General features: G+C 49.7%; 1 protein-coding gene across 1 annotated transcript in view; it reads left to right on the top strand.

Annotated features, from left to right (window-relative positions):
- The first annotated feature begins 1,894 nt into the window (after nucleotides 1–1,894).
- Nucleotides 1,895–17,592, top strand: part of Znf423 (zinc finger protein 423) — a 283,320-nt gene continuing 267,622 nt past the window's right edge. The window contains exon 1 of the mRNA XM_029480964.1: nucleotides 1,895–2,188. The gene's annotated coding sequence lies outside the window, so the exon portion shown is untranslated. The remainder of the gene's footprint in view (nucleotides 2,189–17,592) is intronic.

Here is a 17,592-nt window from a genome sequence, read left to right as displayed (position 1 = left end):
GTTGGGAGAGCAGGGCATTGCCACAGAATGGGCTTCATGTGCCTGTGCACACAGATCTGTGCACTCTTGTGGGTCTGTGTGCTTGTGTGTGAATGTCTCCTCAAGTGTGTCTCTATCTTTGTACCTGTGTGTTGGAGTCAAGGCATGCGCATGTGTGAGTTGGCCTTGGATGCTAGCCTCCCGGGGAAGAGGCTGGTCACAGCAGTGGTGGGCTTTGTGTGTGGCTTCTCTGTTTCCATCATTTAGGTGTTCAGGAGTACTTCCTGTGTGCCCAGCTCCGTCTTATGGTAAACACAAACAGACAAGTCTGTCTCTCTTAAAGTCCATTGACTGTTTATAAAATTGTGGTTTGAGAGCGGTATGATGTCTCCTGTGACCAGATGCACTTGACAACACTGGATTAAGCAGAGTTCCAACTTTCTTAAACCTTTAGGGTTTCTCTGATCCTTTAAAATGCTCATGTGAGAGTCTCTCAGAGAGCCTCATGGTTTGTGATGAGCCCTACATCCCTTGTGGCTGGATCCTCTCACCTCAGCTTGAGTTTCAAGGCTTTTAAGGTCCACACTGCTGTTGGTTGGTTGTTCACTTGCTCATTCATGCATCCCATGTGTTTACTGAGCAAGTACTCTATGCCAAGGCTCCAGTGACAGGTGCACCTGTAAGTTCACCATAGTTGGAGAGAGAGGCTTCTGTAAATATACCAGTTGATAACACAATTCCTGTTCAGAGGGGAATGGTGAGGAGAAGCTATCTGGATAGGATCATTCTGGAGGGCACATGTATCCAATTAACAGAAGTTTCTGATGGGAGGGGGCCCGAAGGGTTTTGCTTCCACAGGGCTGGGGAGTTTGTGGGAGGTGGCAGGGTATCCCTGAGTTTCCTCCCCTCTTACTGCATGCACCCCCACCCCCACTGGCTCAGTTCCTTTTGGCTTTTCTGGTGCAGTCCAGGCCCCAGAGAGACTCCCTGGGTGATGGGTCAGCTCAACTAGGGCTGTCTACCAGCAAAGGCTTAGAATTCTTGAGCCTCATTCTTGCCGCAGGAACCAAAATGCCACATCCTTCCACCCCCACCACAGACTCACATCTCTCTCAGTATATCAGCCTGATGGGAGGCCTCAGGCCGTGACCCGTCTCTGTGAGAACCCTCCCGCAGGGTGCCTCCTCTGTCTGGTCTCTGCATTGTCCCCAGCACCTGGCAGTGCACTCACATTCCAGACTTATTTGACAGATGGGGAAATGAGGCCAGGAGGCTCCTCTGTCTCCTCAGAGGCCCGGCCCATAACCTGGCCCTTCCCAGGCCATGCTGTGTGACCTGAGGTGTGGTGTTGATGAAGGAGGCACCTTGGGTTGGGGACACCAGAGACTTATAGGACAAGAGATGGAGAGTTGGGCCTATTGCAGCCTGTCTATGGACTTGCCTCAGAGATCTGGATGCAGAGTCACCAGAGCAGGGACAGGAAGACAGTGAGGCAGTACTTAAAAAGGAAGAGGTCATAGATGGATAGGGCAAGAAATGAGAGTAGGGACGCAGTTGGGGGAAAGGAGGGGTGGAGACGGTAAGGTGGGGGATGGGAAAAGGGTAGGTGAAGCCAGGCCGCGGCTCTGGGGCCCTTTCTGCTTCGTGACCCGCGAGAGCCTGGTGGCCTTGGGAACGTGGCCCTTTCGGGGTCCCCACCGTCCTGCCCATAGAGGCGGTCCTGGGACTCCTTTGAGGCGCCGTCCTGGGAACGCGCCGGCTGCCCCCGGTGCTGAGGGCTCCATGGCTGCGACGCAGTAACTCAGGGCCTGGGCTTGGCACAAAGCGGCCGCGGCGGGGGACTGGCTGGGAAGGCACGGGTTGCGCCGCTCGCGCGTCGCCGGGTGGCCCCCGCCACTCAGTCGATCCCGGCGCCCTCAGGCCTCAGAGACCCAGGCCCGGCGGGAGCGGCGTCGCGACTCCTGCAGGGTGCCGGGCGGTGGTAGATGGTGTGCTGCAGCCCGCTGGCCAGATGTGCACCTTAGGGAGCCTTGGGGTCCCGGAGCTCGGATTGGCCCCCAGCTTTGGGGCGGGGCTTACGGAGGTCAGAGGCTGCAGCTTGGGCTATGCACTGTAACACAATCAGTGCCCTCCATTGCTTGCTTCCTAGGGGCCAGGGCTGTTCTGAGCACGTCACACCAATTCAAGCTTTACAGACACCTATGGGCAGGTACTGTGATCACTCCTGGGTTTAGGGGGGTGGGGGAGCTGAAGCACAGGGATGTAAAGTCAATTGTCCAACGCTGGACGGGTAGAACTAGTTACTATTTGAACACAAGCTTGGAGACCTCAGAACTACACGGTGTCTGTGCGGTATGCCAGGAATACTTAGATAGGCTTAGCGTATGGGCATGGGTTGGTTTCTCTTATCTATCTATCTATCTATCTATCTATCTATCTATCTATCTATCTATCTATCTATTCATTCAAGATAGGGTCTCCTGGGTTGGTTTCTCTCATTCATTCATTCATTCATTCATTCATTCATTCATTCAAGATAGGGTCTCCTGTATTTTAGATTGGCCTAGAACCTGTATTATAGCTGAGGATAATCTTGATTTTCTGGTCCTCTTGCCCTCTACCCTCTGAATGCTGTGATTACCAACAGATACCAACATACCTGGTTTATGGGATGTCAGAGATCCAAGTTGTATATTTGTGCATGCTAAGCAAGCGCTAACTGATGAACTCCATCCCCAGCCCTTGAATGCATTCGTCTAAGAAATTACAGGCAGAAGACCTACAGACAGATCCAAGTCACCTAGTTTGCCTCTTAAAACTCTCTCCCCACTCATTCAGTAGATGGCTGGTACTGCCTGAGCTGGATGGCCATTTCGAGGCATTCTGGGTACCTGCCGTCAGGGAGCTAAGAGTGGACTTCAGAGCGAGATAGACAGAGTACATATTGCCAGTGGCTGATTCTCACCGGGAACCTGCTCTGCTTATCTGACTTCCGCACCTCTGGGAGGACATTCCAGAGGAGGTGAGGGGATGTAGCTGACATGGGAAGACGGGAGAGAAGCACAGAGGAAAGTAGACAGCCTTCTTTGTCTTTGACCCCAGGGCTGCCTTCCTTTGCCTGGGTCCAGCCCCGCTATGGATAGAAGGAGAAGCAAAAGTCGTCCTCTTCACCCTTGAGAATCCGATAGAACATCACCTTTGGGAATGTGGGGTGCGCATGTCTGGAGGGACCAGGAAGAGTCTGGATGGTTTTCTTTGAGGTCAGAGCATAGTGAATGGTAGAGGAAGGTAGAATAGTAGAAAAGTCCTCTGGGTATGGGGTGGCACTGTTGGGTAGTCTGCTGGTGTGTGCACACAGTACAGAGCATGCTCCCTTCTGGAAAGTCCCCAGGATGGCTGTCTGAGCTTTGGTCTTTACATTTATTTATTTTGTGTGATGTCTATGTGTGGCTGTGCAAATGTCTTAGCATATATGTATATAGACCAGAGGACAATTTGCAGGAGGCTATTTTCTCCTTCCACCATGAGGATTCCAGGGATTGAGCTCTGATCACCAGTTTGGTGGCAAGTCTTCTTACCTGGCAAGCCATTTAGCTATTCCTTGGGCCTTGATACATATACATATACATACACATACACATACACATACACATACACATACACATACACATACACATACACATACACATACACATACACATATACATACACATACATATACATCTATCTAGATAGATATTTATTTTTTAAAGATTTATTTTATGTATGTGAGTACATTGTTGCTGTCTTCAGACACACCAGAAGAGGGCATCAGATCCCATTACAGATGGCTGTGAGCCACCCCATGTGGTTGCTGGGAATTGAACTCAGGACCTCTGGAAGAGCAGTCAGTGCTCTTAACTGCTGAGCCATCTCTCCAGCCCCAGGCCTTGATTTTTAAAAGCTCTCTTCTTAAATTTTTTTTTTTTTTTTAAATTCTGGGGGCACTGAATATTGAACCCAGTGATTCACACGTTAGGCAAGGACTCCAATACCAAGTTCTGTTCCCTACTCTTTACTTGATTATCTTTATTTTTAAGTGATAGATTTATTTTTATTTTATGTGTATTGGTGTTTCCCCTGTGTGTATGTTTGTGTGAGGGTGCCAGATCCCCTGGAACTAGAGTTACAGACAATTGTGAGTTGCCATGTAGGTGCTGGGAATTGAATCCAGGTCTTCTGGAAAAGCAGCCAGTGCTATTAACCACTGAGCCATCTCTTTAGTTCTTTATTTATTTCTTCATTTATTTATTTTATGTATATGGGTGTCTTGACTGCATATATGCCAGAATACCGTATATGTGTTTGGTCCTCATAGAGGCCAGAGGATAGCCTCGGATCCTCTGGAACTGGAGTTACAGATGGTTGTGAGCTGCCTCGTGGTGCTAGGAATTAAACTCAGGTCCCCTGGAAGAGCAGCCAGTGTTCTTGACCATCAAGTCATTTCTCTAATCCCTCTTATCTCTATTTTTAAATGAATCTAAGTCACCCTGCCCAGCCTTCAGCTTTCGGTTCTTCAGTAGCCCCAGATTAAATAGAATAGGTCTGTACCACCCTGCCCAGCTCTGAAAGACACATAGGTTTATACGACCTCTGCGACTTGGGTCATTCTTGAAGTTCACATGGCACCTCCACACACCCAGGGAGGTCCCTTCTGCTGTGCCAAATGAGAAAGGGGTTCACAGAAGCTATAGGTCTTGTTCTAAGTTCAGGAGTATCAGGGCCATTTGCTGCAGTGAGTTGGGCTGTTTATTTCCAATGTGCAAGAAACTTTCTGGGGTCTATGACCCTGTGCACACTGTTAGGGCTGAGGATGGAGGGAACATTCTGACACTCCAGCATTGCTGCTAGTCCCTGAGTCTGCCTAGCCAGGCCAAGCTGCTCCCATCCCCCATCCTGGATCCTTGAGAAGCCAGCTGCCCACTTGTGTCCACAGTTCAATCTGTTTGGGTGTCTCCTGGGGCATTATTCCGAATGTCCTGTCCTCTTCACTGGCTGGCTCTCCACGTTCTCCAGGGGAAAATGTGGAGGCCTGCCCTGGCCTGGGTTTCCTGAACTCATTTCTCACTCGGGTCAGCTGGGTGAGGCTGAGCTTCTCCCCACCTCCCTGTGTATCTGGTCCTGCTTTATTTTCTTCAGAGAGTCCACCTGGGAGGTTTGGCCAATGAGTAAGAGGTAGCAGAAGGGACAGGGCGTTTATCAATTTTTCTTTTCCTTTTTTTTTTTTTGAGGCTTACTGTGTACCAGTTTCAAAATGACTGCTATATAAGCTTTTCATGATTCAGTAGTTCTGTCAGGTTGGTACCAATCTGTTTCCCTGGCTTCAGGAGTTGAGGAAATAAATGCCTAGTGTTCAAGGACATAGTGGCTAGATGCAATGGGGTCGGCTAGAGTCACTCCTGGGCTGCTTTCTGCATACCTGGTGAGTCAGTGTCAACCTAGCTTCTCCCCAGGAGGTCTGAGTGGGCCACTGAGGAGAAAAGAAAAAGTTCTGGACTCCGAGCTGAGCTGGTGACAGACACCGTCTGCCCGAGGATGGTGGTCGTCTTTATCCCTTCCCTGTTTCTGGGCTGGGTCCACTCCTGAGGCTCTCTAGTTGGGAGCACGCGCAAATTGGACAGGTTTAGAGAAGGGAAGACTGCCAGGGTGTCCCACTGACCGCTGAGAGGTTGGTGAAGCAGGCTGTGCTTGCTTCCTAGCGTTTTGAGAACCTGGTGATACCCGAGGCCAGCTCTTCTGTTCTGTGAGATCAGGGTTAGTGTACTCAGGGTAGGAGTCTTCCTTTCTCCTGTGGCTTCTCCCACCCCACTCCTCCAGGCTTTGGGAATTCTTTCTGGATTATCAGGAATAATCCTGATAATTGGGATTGTTGGGGTGTGTGTGTGGGGGGGTGGCTTTGCTGGGGATACAAAGTAAGGTGTTTGCTTGAACTGTCTCCTAAGCCCCGAGGGTTTGGTCTGTAAGCCTGCTTCATGTTTTCTGCCACCCACCTCCAACCCCCTCTATCCCATGGGTGCATGCCCCTCCATGGTGCCTGCTGTGTCAGGTTGCTCTAAGTCTTTGTCCCCTTGACTTTCTTACCCCATCCCCCACAAAAGCCTGGAGCCCTGGATACACTCCCACAACAGGACACTGAACCCCTTCTATATTCTCTGTCCCGCCCCCACCCCCTCCTTGCTTAGCTTCCTGGAACTCAGGCACCCTGGAGGTTTCTGGACCATATCGAGTTGCCTGGGTGGGTAGATGCTTCCTTCTTTTTTTTTTTTTTTTTTTTTTGTGGCCCAGAGTCGGGGAGCTTCTAAAGAAACTGGTGACTGAGCTGAACCAGTCATGGGTGGAGACCTACCACTCGCTGGTGTCTCCCTGCATCAAACTGTGTCCCCCTGAGGACACTGGAATCTGGTTGCCCCTCCTGGGTGGGGAGCAACTTGGGCGGCGTTTCCTGCCTCCCTCCCTTTCCTTTTTCACCAGGCTCCCTAAGGATGCCTCTTAGGGACAGGGGCCCACTCCAATCTTCTCGCTGGTGAGCTGTGGCTGACTTGGCCTGACACAGCCACAGTTCTGCTGAACTAGGGCCCAGCATGGGCTGCACTACATTTCTGCTCCCTACCCCAGGAGCCCAGCCTCCTGGCGGGACAGCTGGGCCCCAGCTGGGCACACCTCCTGCTCTGAGCCAACCGGCTGCTCCGTGTGGACTGGAGGGTGGGCTCTAAGAGATGGGAAAGGAGCCGCCAAGGCCAATGGGTGGGGTAAAGGGAAGGACCAACCTGGGGAGGATCCAAATGAAGGCCTCCCCTACCCCTGCAGTTAATTCTGAGGCGATTTTGACAACCCTCATGTCTTCTGCAGCCGTTCAGCCACTCTGCCTGGCCCCCCAAGGCCTACTGCACACATGGTTTTGCTTTTCCAAGCATCCTCCCCTGGTTCCCTCCCCCTGGGTGCCTTCACGAGCTCTTCGGCCCCCTCCCCCAGCCCTCCTGGGCCCCCTCCTTCCTCCTTGACCCACTTTAGTCCCCTGTTGCTGGGGGAGGGGAATGCGCAGCCGGCGGCTCTGATCCTGGCTGCCTCCCCCAGCATCCCTTGGGGCGGGCTCTGGATGGAGCCAGCAGGCTGAGCCGGCCTGGCCCCAGGGACTGGCACACGGCGAGCTCCGTGTGGCAGCCTCCCTGCCCCCTCCTTGGACAGACAGTTCTGGACAGCTGCCCCTGCCCGGGCCCCTGGGAGGCCCTTCCAGGACACAGCTCTGGTTTCCCCCAGCCCCAGGGAGCAATGGCTGTAGAGGTCCCTCCCACCACTGCCTCCTTGAGGAGCACTTCCGGGAGGAGCCACAGGGCAAGGGCAGTACCAACTGAGTTTTCACCTATCCTTCCCCTTTATCTCTATTGGAGAAGCTTGACCTGGGGTTGTCTTATGTGTGCTATTAACCCGTGTGACCTGGGGAACTCTGTTAGCCCCCTCAGGGCCTCTTCAGTATAGTGAGGGAGTCAGAGCTCATAGCTAACCTTGACTAAGCAGATTCAAGTCCCAAGGACTGCACACCACCACGCGCTTAGGTCTTGCTGCATAGGGGGCATGATTTCTAATATCTGTTTTAAAGGGGAGGTCATCCCACAGGGATTTATGCCCTGACACCTGGACTAATTCTCTCACATTCTGTGGTCTCTCCAACACCTGATCTATATGGACTCCTCAGCTGCAGTAGCGTGACTCTGAGGATGTGGCTTCTGGCACCTTTGGGACCCTTCCTAATTCATTGACTGGGTGCCGTTTTGCTCTATGATAGGTCGTAGGAAGGCCAAGTACTAGCCAGACAAACGGGGCTTCTTATAGTGAGGCCTTTTCTTGAGGTTTGATGTCTGACCCCAGCCTGGTGGCCCCCTTGGTGGGCATAGCCTGGGCATGCAGGAGGTATTGGGATCTGCTTTCAGTGCTGGGCATGGGTAGGAGCAGCCAGGAATTTCCTGCACCCTGCTCATGAGCCTCTTGCACATTGTCCTCTCCACCCTTCCTGCCACCCTACTCAAATGCAAGTGTGAATAGATGGGAGGTCTGGAGAGACTGTTAAAATTTGTGAGGTACCTCTTCCCCCCAGTCTGCCCTGTCTTTTTTTTTCTTCCCGGAGCCTTGACACTGTCCTTCCTCTGGGAACCTTTTCATTTGGCCATCATTGTCTTGCTGAATAAAGCAGGACTGGGAGGTGGGAAGGGGCTCTGGGAATGAACTCAGGCCATCTTTTCTTATTTGCCTAATTTCCTCACTCAAATGTGTCTTGTGATTAAACATTTTCTTAGCATGCTTGGTCAGGGCCAGGCTGGGGTTCTTTTCATAAACATTGGCAAGTGAGTTTAACAGCCCTGTTTGTATTAGCTGGAGGTTTCATTTGCATAGCGATTGTTCTTATGAAACAGAATAATCACCCGCAGTTTATGAAACTGTATAAATACCTGGGTCTGTGTCCTGGGTGTGTGCACGGGCCTTTCTTCCCATATGTAAATGTATCCTGTTTGGGGATGAAGTTCAGACTCCTGGAGAAAACCATAGTGTTTCAGGGTTTTTCTGAGGAGCCCAGGGTTGTCCCTGGCTGGAGTCCTGGGTTGTGGGTGTTACTGATGGGCGGAGCTTGTGATGCTGAACTGGTCTAGTGACTGGGTGCCCAGGTGCAGCTAAACCAGGGGGTAGGTGCACATTGGAGATCCCCTCCTTCTTCCAGTCCTCCCTGACTTTCAATTAGAGGTTGAAGAAGAAACTGTTTGTGTGTGGTATGTGTGTCTGTGTATATGGTGTGTATGTGTGGTGTGTGTGTGTCTATATATAGTATGTGTATATGTGTGGTGTGTGTATATGTGGTATGTGTATATATGTATGTGATATGTGTATGTGGGTATATGTATGGTACGTGTCTGTGTGTGTATATACAGTTCTTTGTTTTTGTTTTTTTTTCCCGAGTCAGGGTTTCTCTGTATAACCTCGGCTGTCCTGGAACTTGCTCTGTAGTTCAGGCTGGCCTTGAACTCACAGAGATTCACCTGCCACTGCCTCCTGAATGCTGGGATTAAAGGCATGCACCTCCACTGCCCAGGTTTAGAGTTTTTGAAATGACCTTGCTCTGTAGCCAGGTTATACTTGAACTTGTAATCCTTTATCCTCTGCCTCCTGAGTTGTTTATGGACTTGGGCTATGATTGAACCCTGCCCTTCCATCTCTTAGATGCAGGATGCAGACTGGAGGCCTGACCATGAGGGTCACCCACGGATTTTTTAATTTTTAATTTTAATTTTTTTTGAGACATGCAGGTGCAGAGGTTACAGGTGCATGCCAACCACCTACTCATAGCTATCCTGATTGGCTTGCACTATCTTTTCTCTTTTCTTTTTAAAAAATTTTAAAATTTATTTTATGTGTATGAGTATTCTGCCTATATGTATGTATGTGTACCATGTGTGTGCCTGGTGCCCACAGAATCCAGAAAGGGCCTTGGATCCTCTGGAACTAAAGTTGTGGATGGCTGTGAACCATCATACAGAATTGAGCCCTACCCTGTACCAGTACAAGAGAGCAGGTACTCTAAATCACTCAGACATTTTTCTAGCTCCTGCACTGTCTCTGGAAGAAAGAAACCAGCGTGGGAAAAGCTGATGACAATTGTGGCTTCTTTTTCTTTTTTAAAGACTTACTTATTATTATTATATCTACAATGTAGCTGTCTTTACAGAAGAAGGGGTCAGATCTTGTTACAGATGGTTGTGAGCCACCATGTGGTTGCTGGGATTTGAACTCAGGACCTTCAGAAGAGCACTCAGTGCTCTTAACCACTGAATTATCTCTCCAGTCCGTGGCTTCTTTTTCTAGGACCTAGTGGATGGACCTGGTCGCTGGACCATGAGACCCACTTTCCTGTTTGGCAAGGGTCCTGAGGCTTGTGGGAGGGAGGGGACCAGGCTTGTGAGGAGGGCATAGCTGTCTGCTGACTGCAGCCTCTTGCCCGAGCAACAGATTATCTCTATGTAGAAATTTCCTGTGAAACTTGGGGTTTTTTTGTTTGAAGAAAAAAAAAAAAAGAAAGAAAAAAGGAAAGAAAAAGAAAAGAAAAGCCCCACATCTATCTACCTATCTGTCTGTCTATCTATCTATCTATCTATCTATCTATCTATCTATCTATCTATCTATCTATCTATCTATCATTTAGTGTGGTGTGTGTTGCACACCCCCATGTGTATTCTATGGTGAGCTTGTGGAAACTTCTGTAGGAATCAGTTCTTTCCTTCCATGCCATAGGCTTCTGTCAACAGGTGTGGTGGCAAGCGAGTGAGTGATCACTCTTACCCACTGAGTCACATCTCTGGCCCAGAACATCTGCTCCTGCCTTTGGTGGCTGAATTCTTTGTGTCTCTTCAGGTTCATGTCTCCTTGTCTCTGCCCCAGTGGCTGTGGGTTCAGGGACCTCCTGATAATGAATTAGTAAGAGGAAGAGAGGCGATGTGGGGAAGATGTCACTTTGAGTGGTCCCATCTTCATTCTCAGTGGCTTCCGTTTTCTCGAACACTACTTATTGGCTCATTTTAGAACATGTCATAGTCTCAGTCTGTGCTCTAGACTCCGGCACCATAATCTGGATGGGTCAGCTGACCCAACTGGGGTGATGTTTGTTAGGTGATTCTAAAGCTACTGGAAATTGCTTGAGTGAAAATCTGACTGGACCAGAATAGTCTCAACCATTAAGAAATGGCTTGACAAGGACAGAGGTGGAGGAACCGGGCCTGACACATCCACGTGGATGCTTCAGCATCCGGGGCCTTGGATCTTGGCTGATTTGAGGGAGCCTGCACTTTAACTGAAGCAGCGAAGCCAGGCACCTCAGGATAGCTGGAGGGCTCTGATGTCCCCTTATGTGTACCCCTGTATTAACTGTGGGCTGCCTGGTTAGAAATCTGCTTAGTCTGGGTCCTGTGTTCTTTATCCTGTGGTCTCCTGGTATCTTCCCAATAGCTCTCTCTCCATGCTATTCTCCTGCTTTTTGAATGTCTACACTGAAGCTCTGGCGCCTGAGGTCCTGTAACAGGTAAATGGATGGAAGTATTAGGATTTGAACCTGGATTTCCCGCCTCTGGAGCCCACCCTCTCAACACTTATGCCATGTTTTCAGTTTCTCCAACTGCCAGGGAGGTTAAATAGGAAGCAGAGGAAGCTTCCATTATGAACTTTTTCTTAGCTCTCCTGTCGGGCGGGAGCCTGGAGTCGAACGCTTTTTAAGGTGTTAAGCTGGAGTCTCCTCTCCGCCCTGCCTTGATGACCGGTACTTTGCTGTGGGTAAGATTTTGCCCACGATCTAAGGCCTCCAAAGTACAGAGAGCCTGAAAAGATCCTCTGGAGAGGGGCTGGAACAAGCTGGTGGAGGAACTGGCTGGCTGACAGGGGTGGTACCATTCTGGCAGAGTACTTTAGGCAGCAAGACCAGTAAGTCAAATTCCGAGCAGCCCAAGCATTAAGAGGCTGTTGGCTATAACAGGAGGAGACCTGGAGGAGTGTCGCTATGGCGCACTACTGAGTTCTGCCGGCCTAGACCCTGGTGGTTTTCATGGTAATGCTTCGTTCTGCTCAACACACATGGGCCCTTGTTCTCAGGTTTGTGTCTTTGTGGTAATGTCTACTGTTGTACCAGAGTACACATCCCACGTGCAGGGAAGAGGGATTCCCAGACAAAGGTGTGTCTTGGGGGGGGGCTCTTCTAATGACCCCAGAGCCCCTGCTTTGTGTCTTATCGCTGAGAATGGCATCCTGTGAAAATCCAGTCCAGCCACAGGCCAATTTGGGAGTTAGTGGCCTCTGAGGACATCCAAACAAAAATCTGCTAGATCAGCAAGAATAAAGGAGGTAGGAAGGCTGTGAGGGAGGAGGTTCCAGAAGGACCTCAAATGCCTACGCACTTTTGCGTGTAAAATTCGAGAATACCATCTCAGTGTCTCGGGCTCTGCCCTACCCCCGCCCCAATCCTTTCTCTGTGCATCTTTCTTAACATGAACAGTGGCACTTTCTTCCTAGACTGGAGAACCCCTTCCCAGCCTTTGGAGTCACAGCTTTTCCGCACAGGTGCTTGGTCACTCAGTAAGGCTTTTCAGATCACCTTGCTTGCCAGGGCACAAAAGGGCCATGACTCTCACCCCCTCCCCCTCCCCCTCCCCTCCCTCCTTCTCCCTCTTTCTCCTTAATGGCAGAGGAGCTATTCTCAGCAGAATTGATTTGTTTTACTTGCTGTGGTTCCTCTCTTGTTGGACTCTTCGCACCACCTGGACCAAGTCCCTGAGCTTCAAGAGAATGCTCAGAGAGGAGGAGGAAGAACTCTGAAGTGCCTGGCATATCATGGCATTTTCAAATTTTCCCCAAGTGAAAAACTCTGAGTGTACTAGACCCTTCTCCATGCCCTGCATCATCTGCTGGGTCCTGATCCCTAGGGCCCCAGTCTTTTGTTCTTTGTTCTGTGAGGAAGAGGAATCCCCGGGAGCTGCTGGACCCATTGACTCTTTACAGTGGCCGAATTGTGGCAGGGCCAGTGGGGGTGGGGGGGACGGCTCCCCTGTCTCAGGGCATGCAGTGGTGCTCAGAGGGGAGCTCTGAGAATGTTTGGTTGGCCAATCTATGCCTGCATCCTGCAGGCAGCACTGATGGATTAGCCTTTCAGGATCTCACCCTTGCCCATATTGGCTGGGTCACTGTGCCCCAGGACAGCAATTTCCATTGTTGAGGAGGACTCAGTGTCATCGGCCCTCCCTGTCCCAGGAGAGCAATGTGGTTCCCTGCTGCTGAGTAAGCAGGCTGGCCCCGGGAGCCAGCAGGGTTTTGGAGACCGCACCAAGGTGATGGGAACAGCTAAGACCTCTGTCTAAGGCAGGTCATCTGGTAGCTGTTAGGAATTCCTGGTGGGAAGGGTCAGGCTGCTCACCATAGGAAGTTGAAGAGGATTCGGGCACACCCACAGGATGTCAGGGAAGCAACCACTCTTTAGGAACTTGGGAGGAGAGGAAGAGAGGAGTGTGGACCATAGGTGGATGGCAGGGTCATCAGAGGAAGCCCAGAGGGGAAGGGCCTTGAAGGCAGAACTCCTGCCACAAAGCCCTGGTCATTTGGGTCCTCAGGCTGCTCAAATTTCTGCTCAATTTAGCAAGTAAGGGGTCTCTCTGTGTGTAGGAAAAGGGCTCCCCTGGGGCTAGGGTGGGCCTTTTGTTTTAAGCACCTTTTTGTGATTTTATTTTTATATCACTTGAATTGGTGTTTTGTCTGCATGTTTGTCTGCATGAGGGTGTTGGATCCCGTGGAACTTGAGTTACAGGCAGTTGGGAACTGCCATATGGGTGCTTAGAGTTAAATCTGGGTCTGCTGGAAGAGCAGCCAGTGGTCTTACTTAGCCACTGAGCTCTCTTCTCAGCCCCTAGGTTGAGCCCTTTTAAAAATATGCATTGGGTCACTGCCGCAGCCCAGTGTCTACCCAGGGCCTTTTTGCAATGTGTTGGCTGCAGCGTTAGCATAATGAGCAAGAGGCTGGATGGTGGGGCTTCCGGCGCTGTCCCCCAAGGTGGAATTGTTGGAGCTGGCAGAGGCTTCCTCCACCCGCTGGCCCTTCCAGGGTCTTGCCTATGTTGCCTTTCTTTTCAGCGGGAAGTGTCGGTGTGAGTAATTACATATATTTTCACAAACTCGAACTATGCCTTATTTAAACTTTTATAAACATGTGTGTGTAATTCTAATTAACTACTCACATAAAGCCCTCAGAAGGTTAGGCAGGGGAAATGCTCATTTGCCAGACTGGTGCTTAAAAAGCCAAGGAAAATATTATGTTCTAGCAACAAATGGTCTATTCATGTAGGTGGTTACCAAGATCAACAGTAGGTATTTGAGGACAAGTGAGACTCTGAGCAGCAACGGCTGAGCCTCACTTGAGAGGGTCCCTGAGTCACCTTCGGGGAGAGTTGTCCACGGAGCTCACACTTCTGTCATGCCTCTCTCCATGCACTAAGACCTTCTGGAGGAGTGTGTGTGGAAAAGGGATTCTTGGGGTTGATCTGGTAAAAGGGAGGATGGCTTTAAAGTTGACTTCTATTTGTTTATCCAATACCAGGTGAATCAGGCTCTTGGTGCCATGGTGAAAGATGTCACAGGGTGGTCCTGGGACCACAGGAGCTCTGGTTGTTGTTAGGGGTGGGGACACAATGCACAAGGTAAGGGGTGCTATGATAAAGACATCGGGGGAACTGGAGAGTGTTGAGCTGTCGAACATGTGTTTGAGGCTGGGTGACGAGGTGGCCACACTACAAGGAGTGATAAGAGGAGGGGCAGATCGGGTCACACAGACGGCTGGGAGGCAAACAGAGCTGCTTGTCCTCTTCCCCCTTAATGAAAAAACTTTAAAATGTTGGTGTGGAACGGGGCACAGTGGTTTGCACTTATAGTTCCAGCTTCTTGGAAAGCTGAGGCAGGAGGATAGTTTGAGTTTCAGAGTACAAGACCAGCCTGGGCAAACAGAGTGAGACCTTATCTCTAAAGGAAAACAAAGTTGCTGTGTTCACTCACTTGCTGATGGGAACACACACAAATATAAACAAAAATAAGACACCTCTGTTCTTTGGGAAGAACACTGTTATCCCCTTCTATTGGACATCTTCATTTATCATATCCCTATTTTCTTCACTACTGTCTTATCAAAGATTTCAGCAGAGCAGAGCCCAGTGGCACAGATCCCAGCCTTGGAGGGACCAAGGCAGGAGGATTCAAAGTTTAAGGCCAGCCTGGGCCATATAGTGAAACTCAGTCTCAACACACACACACACACACACACACACACACACACACACACACACACACAAAATCAATCAATCAATCAATCAATCAATCAATCAACTGTTAAAAAAGGCCACAGATCCTAGAGAAGTACAGCTAGCTTCCTACTGGAAAGTCCCAGGTGTCTACTCTTGGGTGGGAATCAAGGAGACTTCGTTGTACCCTGAAGATACTGAGATTGGAGTCCAGGTCCCTTTCGTAGGTGTTTACAGCTAAAGTAGCTGTGTGGAAAAGCAAGTGCTTGTGGGCTCATGGTCTTATACAGACAGCATTCAGTGGTGATCCATGGAGATCCTCTACACACCTGGCTGGCCCCATACCTAGACACTGTTGGGTCAAGTTTGTTTTCGCAGTCGCAACCCAGCAAGGCCATGTGGTTGCTGTCATTTGTATTATTGACAAGAAACTGAACAATGGAAGAACAGTGTCTTCCAAATCGAACAGGTTATTAGGGGCTCCACTGGCATTAGTGGACTCAACATTTCAACCCCAGTGCTGGGACAGGATGTTAGGATTCTGTCAGGATGGAGCCTGGCCCCGTTTGTTTCTTCTGAGCAATTCTTGTGTGGGCTCTGCTGCTGTATTTTTCCCTGGGCCATTTCGGGAGTTTGCCCTGTGGTGTTCATTCACCAAAGCCATCCTGAAGGTCCATCTGGGTTCTCTGGGTTGGACTGGAGAGGGATGTGATAATAAACAGGGGCCCATCCCGACTTTGGCATGGGACAACCCTTTATAATGAGCAGAAGGGTTTTTTCTCTCCCTTCTTCTTTTGGCAATTTCCTGTGAAACCCTGAGAGCCAATAGGAAAGGGTTATCCAGAACCACCTGTGTCTTCCTCACAGGGCTGGAGAGACTGGGGCTGGAGGTGAGGGTCTGTGTGAGGCTGCTTCATTCATTCCTTCCCTCACTCATTCATACTGAGGTGTGAGTTTCCAGCAAGGAGAGTCCCTTGGTCTCCAGTTTCCGGAGGCGCCCTGTACAGTCTAGATTCCAATTAGCTTAATTGCTTCATATTAGACTTCTTAGAAATGATTTTTTTTTTTCCTGCTGATGGCTGAGGTTCCAGGAAGGCTTCTCTCCACTGCCTTCCTTCCTGAATCTTCCCGTGCGTGTCTCTTTCAGCTCTTGCTGCTTCAGGTCCAGTCTGTGCCTCGGTCTCCCTGGTTCTGGTGCCGTGAAATCCATGTGCCCCTCAAGTGACCAAAAAAGGGAAATGGTGTCTGATTTATATCAATCTACACAGTGTATGTGTAAAAGGACACACGTGTTTTGAAAGAGAGAATTCCTTTCTAGGGTGTGTTTCAGCAAAGGAACTGGACACAAAACCCACCCTGAGTTCTCACCCTGTTCCTTTTCCTTTCCCCATTAACACCAGGTTTTTTAAAAAAGTACTTTTCAACAACCCGAGGAAACAGTTACATCCTGATTGACACACAGGATGTTGGAACAGCATTCTTGCTGTTAAGTGATCAGAATTTCAGCCAAGGGAGTATAATGAAATCCACATAAAAATTTATTTACCTAATGAAAATCCTGGAGTAATGCATAAGTGGTTCTCTGATAATAAAATGCAAATCTCAAACTATAACCAGGAGGACAATAATCTTCATTAAACGTATTGTCTAGAGGAAGCCCACGACATCCACTTAACAGTGATTTGATTTGTTTAGTAATTTCCAAGTAATATTTAAACTTTATTTCGAGCCTTAAGAACTGTCCAAGAGTTTCTTTCCTGTCGTCGAGGAGGGCAGCTGGATTTGGGCTGGGGGCCCACCAATTAGTCCCAGGGCTTCCGTTATGGGGCACCCTGAACCAAGCCTTTGACCAGGTAGCTTGACATCTGGTGGGAAGATGGGGTCCCTGAAAGAGAAAGCAAAAGGGTTAGGTTTCCTCTCTGGGGGAGACCTAGCAGAGCTCCGCAGGGATCTTGGATGGGAGTCCTGGAAAGACTCCAGAAAGGAAGTAAGTGCCTTGCCCTGGTTTATCTCTGGCCTGGGTGGAGCCCAGGCCGCCAGCATTCAGGTCATTGCCCCTGTTTTCCTGACCCTCTACATCCCTGGAGTGCTGTATAGAGCCTTTGTCATCCTCTTGGCCCCCGAGCATCTAGCTAGCTACAAGTCCTCACCCTGGATGGTGTGCTGGGGAGGTAGAAGCAGGTTGGAAGAACTATGGACCTTTGGGTTCCAACCCTGGCCCTGCCACTAGCTGTGTAGCGGTGAGATGTGTCGCCCACCTTTGTGAGCCTCACTCTGGGATGTCATTCTGCTCACCCGTCTCTTGGAGGGGCTTCCGGAAGCTCGTGGCTCAGTGGAGACTGACTGACTCAAGGTTTCAGTCTTTTGTGGTGCAAACGTTTCTGAGGGCGATAGAGAGGAATTGGAAATTGAGATGGGCGATAGAGAGGAATTGGAAATTGGGATTTTTCTGCCCAAGTTTGAAACTGATGAATCTCAGGCCTGGATGAACACAATTTGCCTTTTTAATTTTATTTTGTTTTTGGCACTAGGCATTGAACCTCTCTTACTTGCCAGACAAAGGTTCTATCGTGGTGGACCATCCCCTGCTCCTCAGATTTTTTTTTTTAAAGATTTATTTATTTATTATATGTAAGTACACTGTAGCTGTCTTCAGACACACCAGAAGAGGGAGTCAGATCTCATTACAGATGGTTGTGAGCCACCATGTGGTTGCTGGGACTTGAACTCTGGACCTTCAGAAGAGCAGTCGGGTGTTCTTACCCACTGA

The sequence above is a fragment of the Mus caroli genome, chromosome 8, assembly GCF_900094665.2.
Source record: "Mus caroli chromosome 8, CAROLI_EIJ_v1.1, whole genome shotgun sequence".
NCBI lineage: Eukaryota > Metazoa > Chordata > Mammalia > Rodentia > Muridae > Mus > Mus caroli.
Note: the sequence above shows the minus strand (reverse complement) of the source record. Positions and strands in the feature narration are given on the sequence as shown.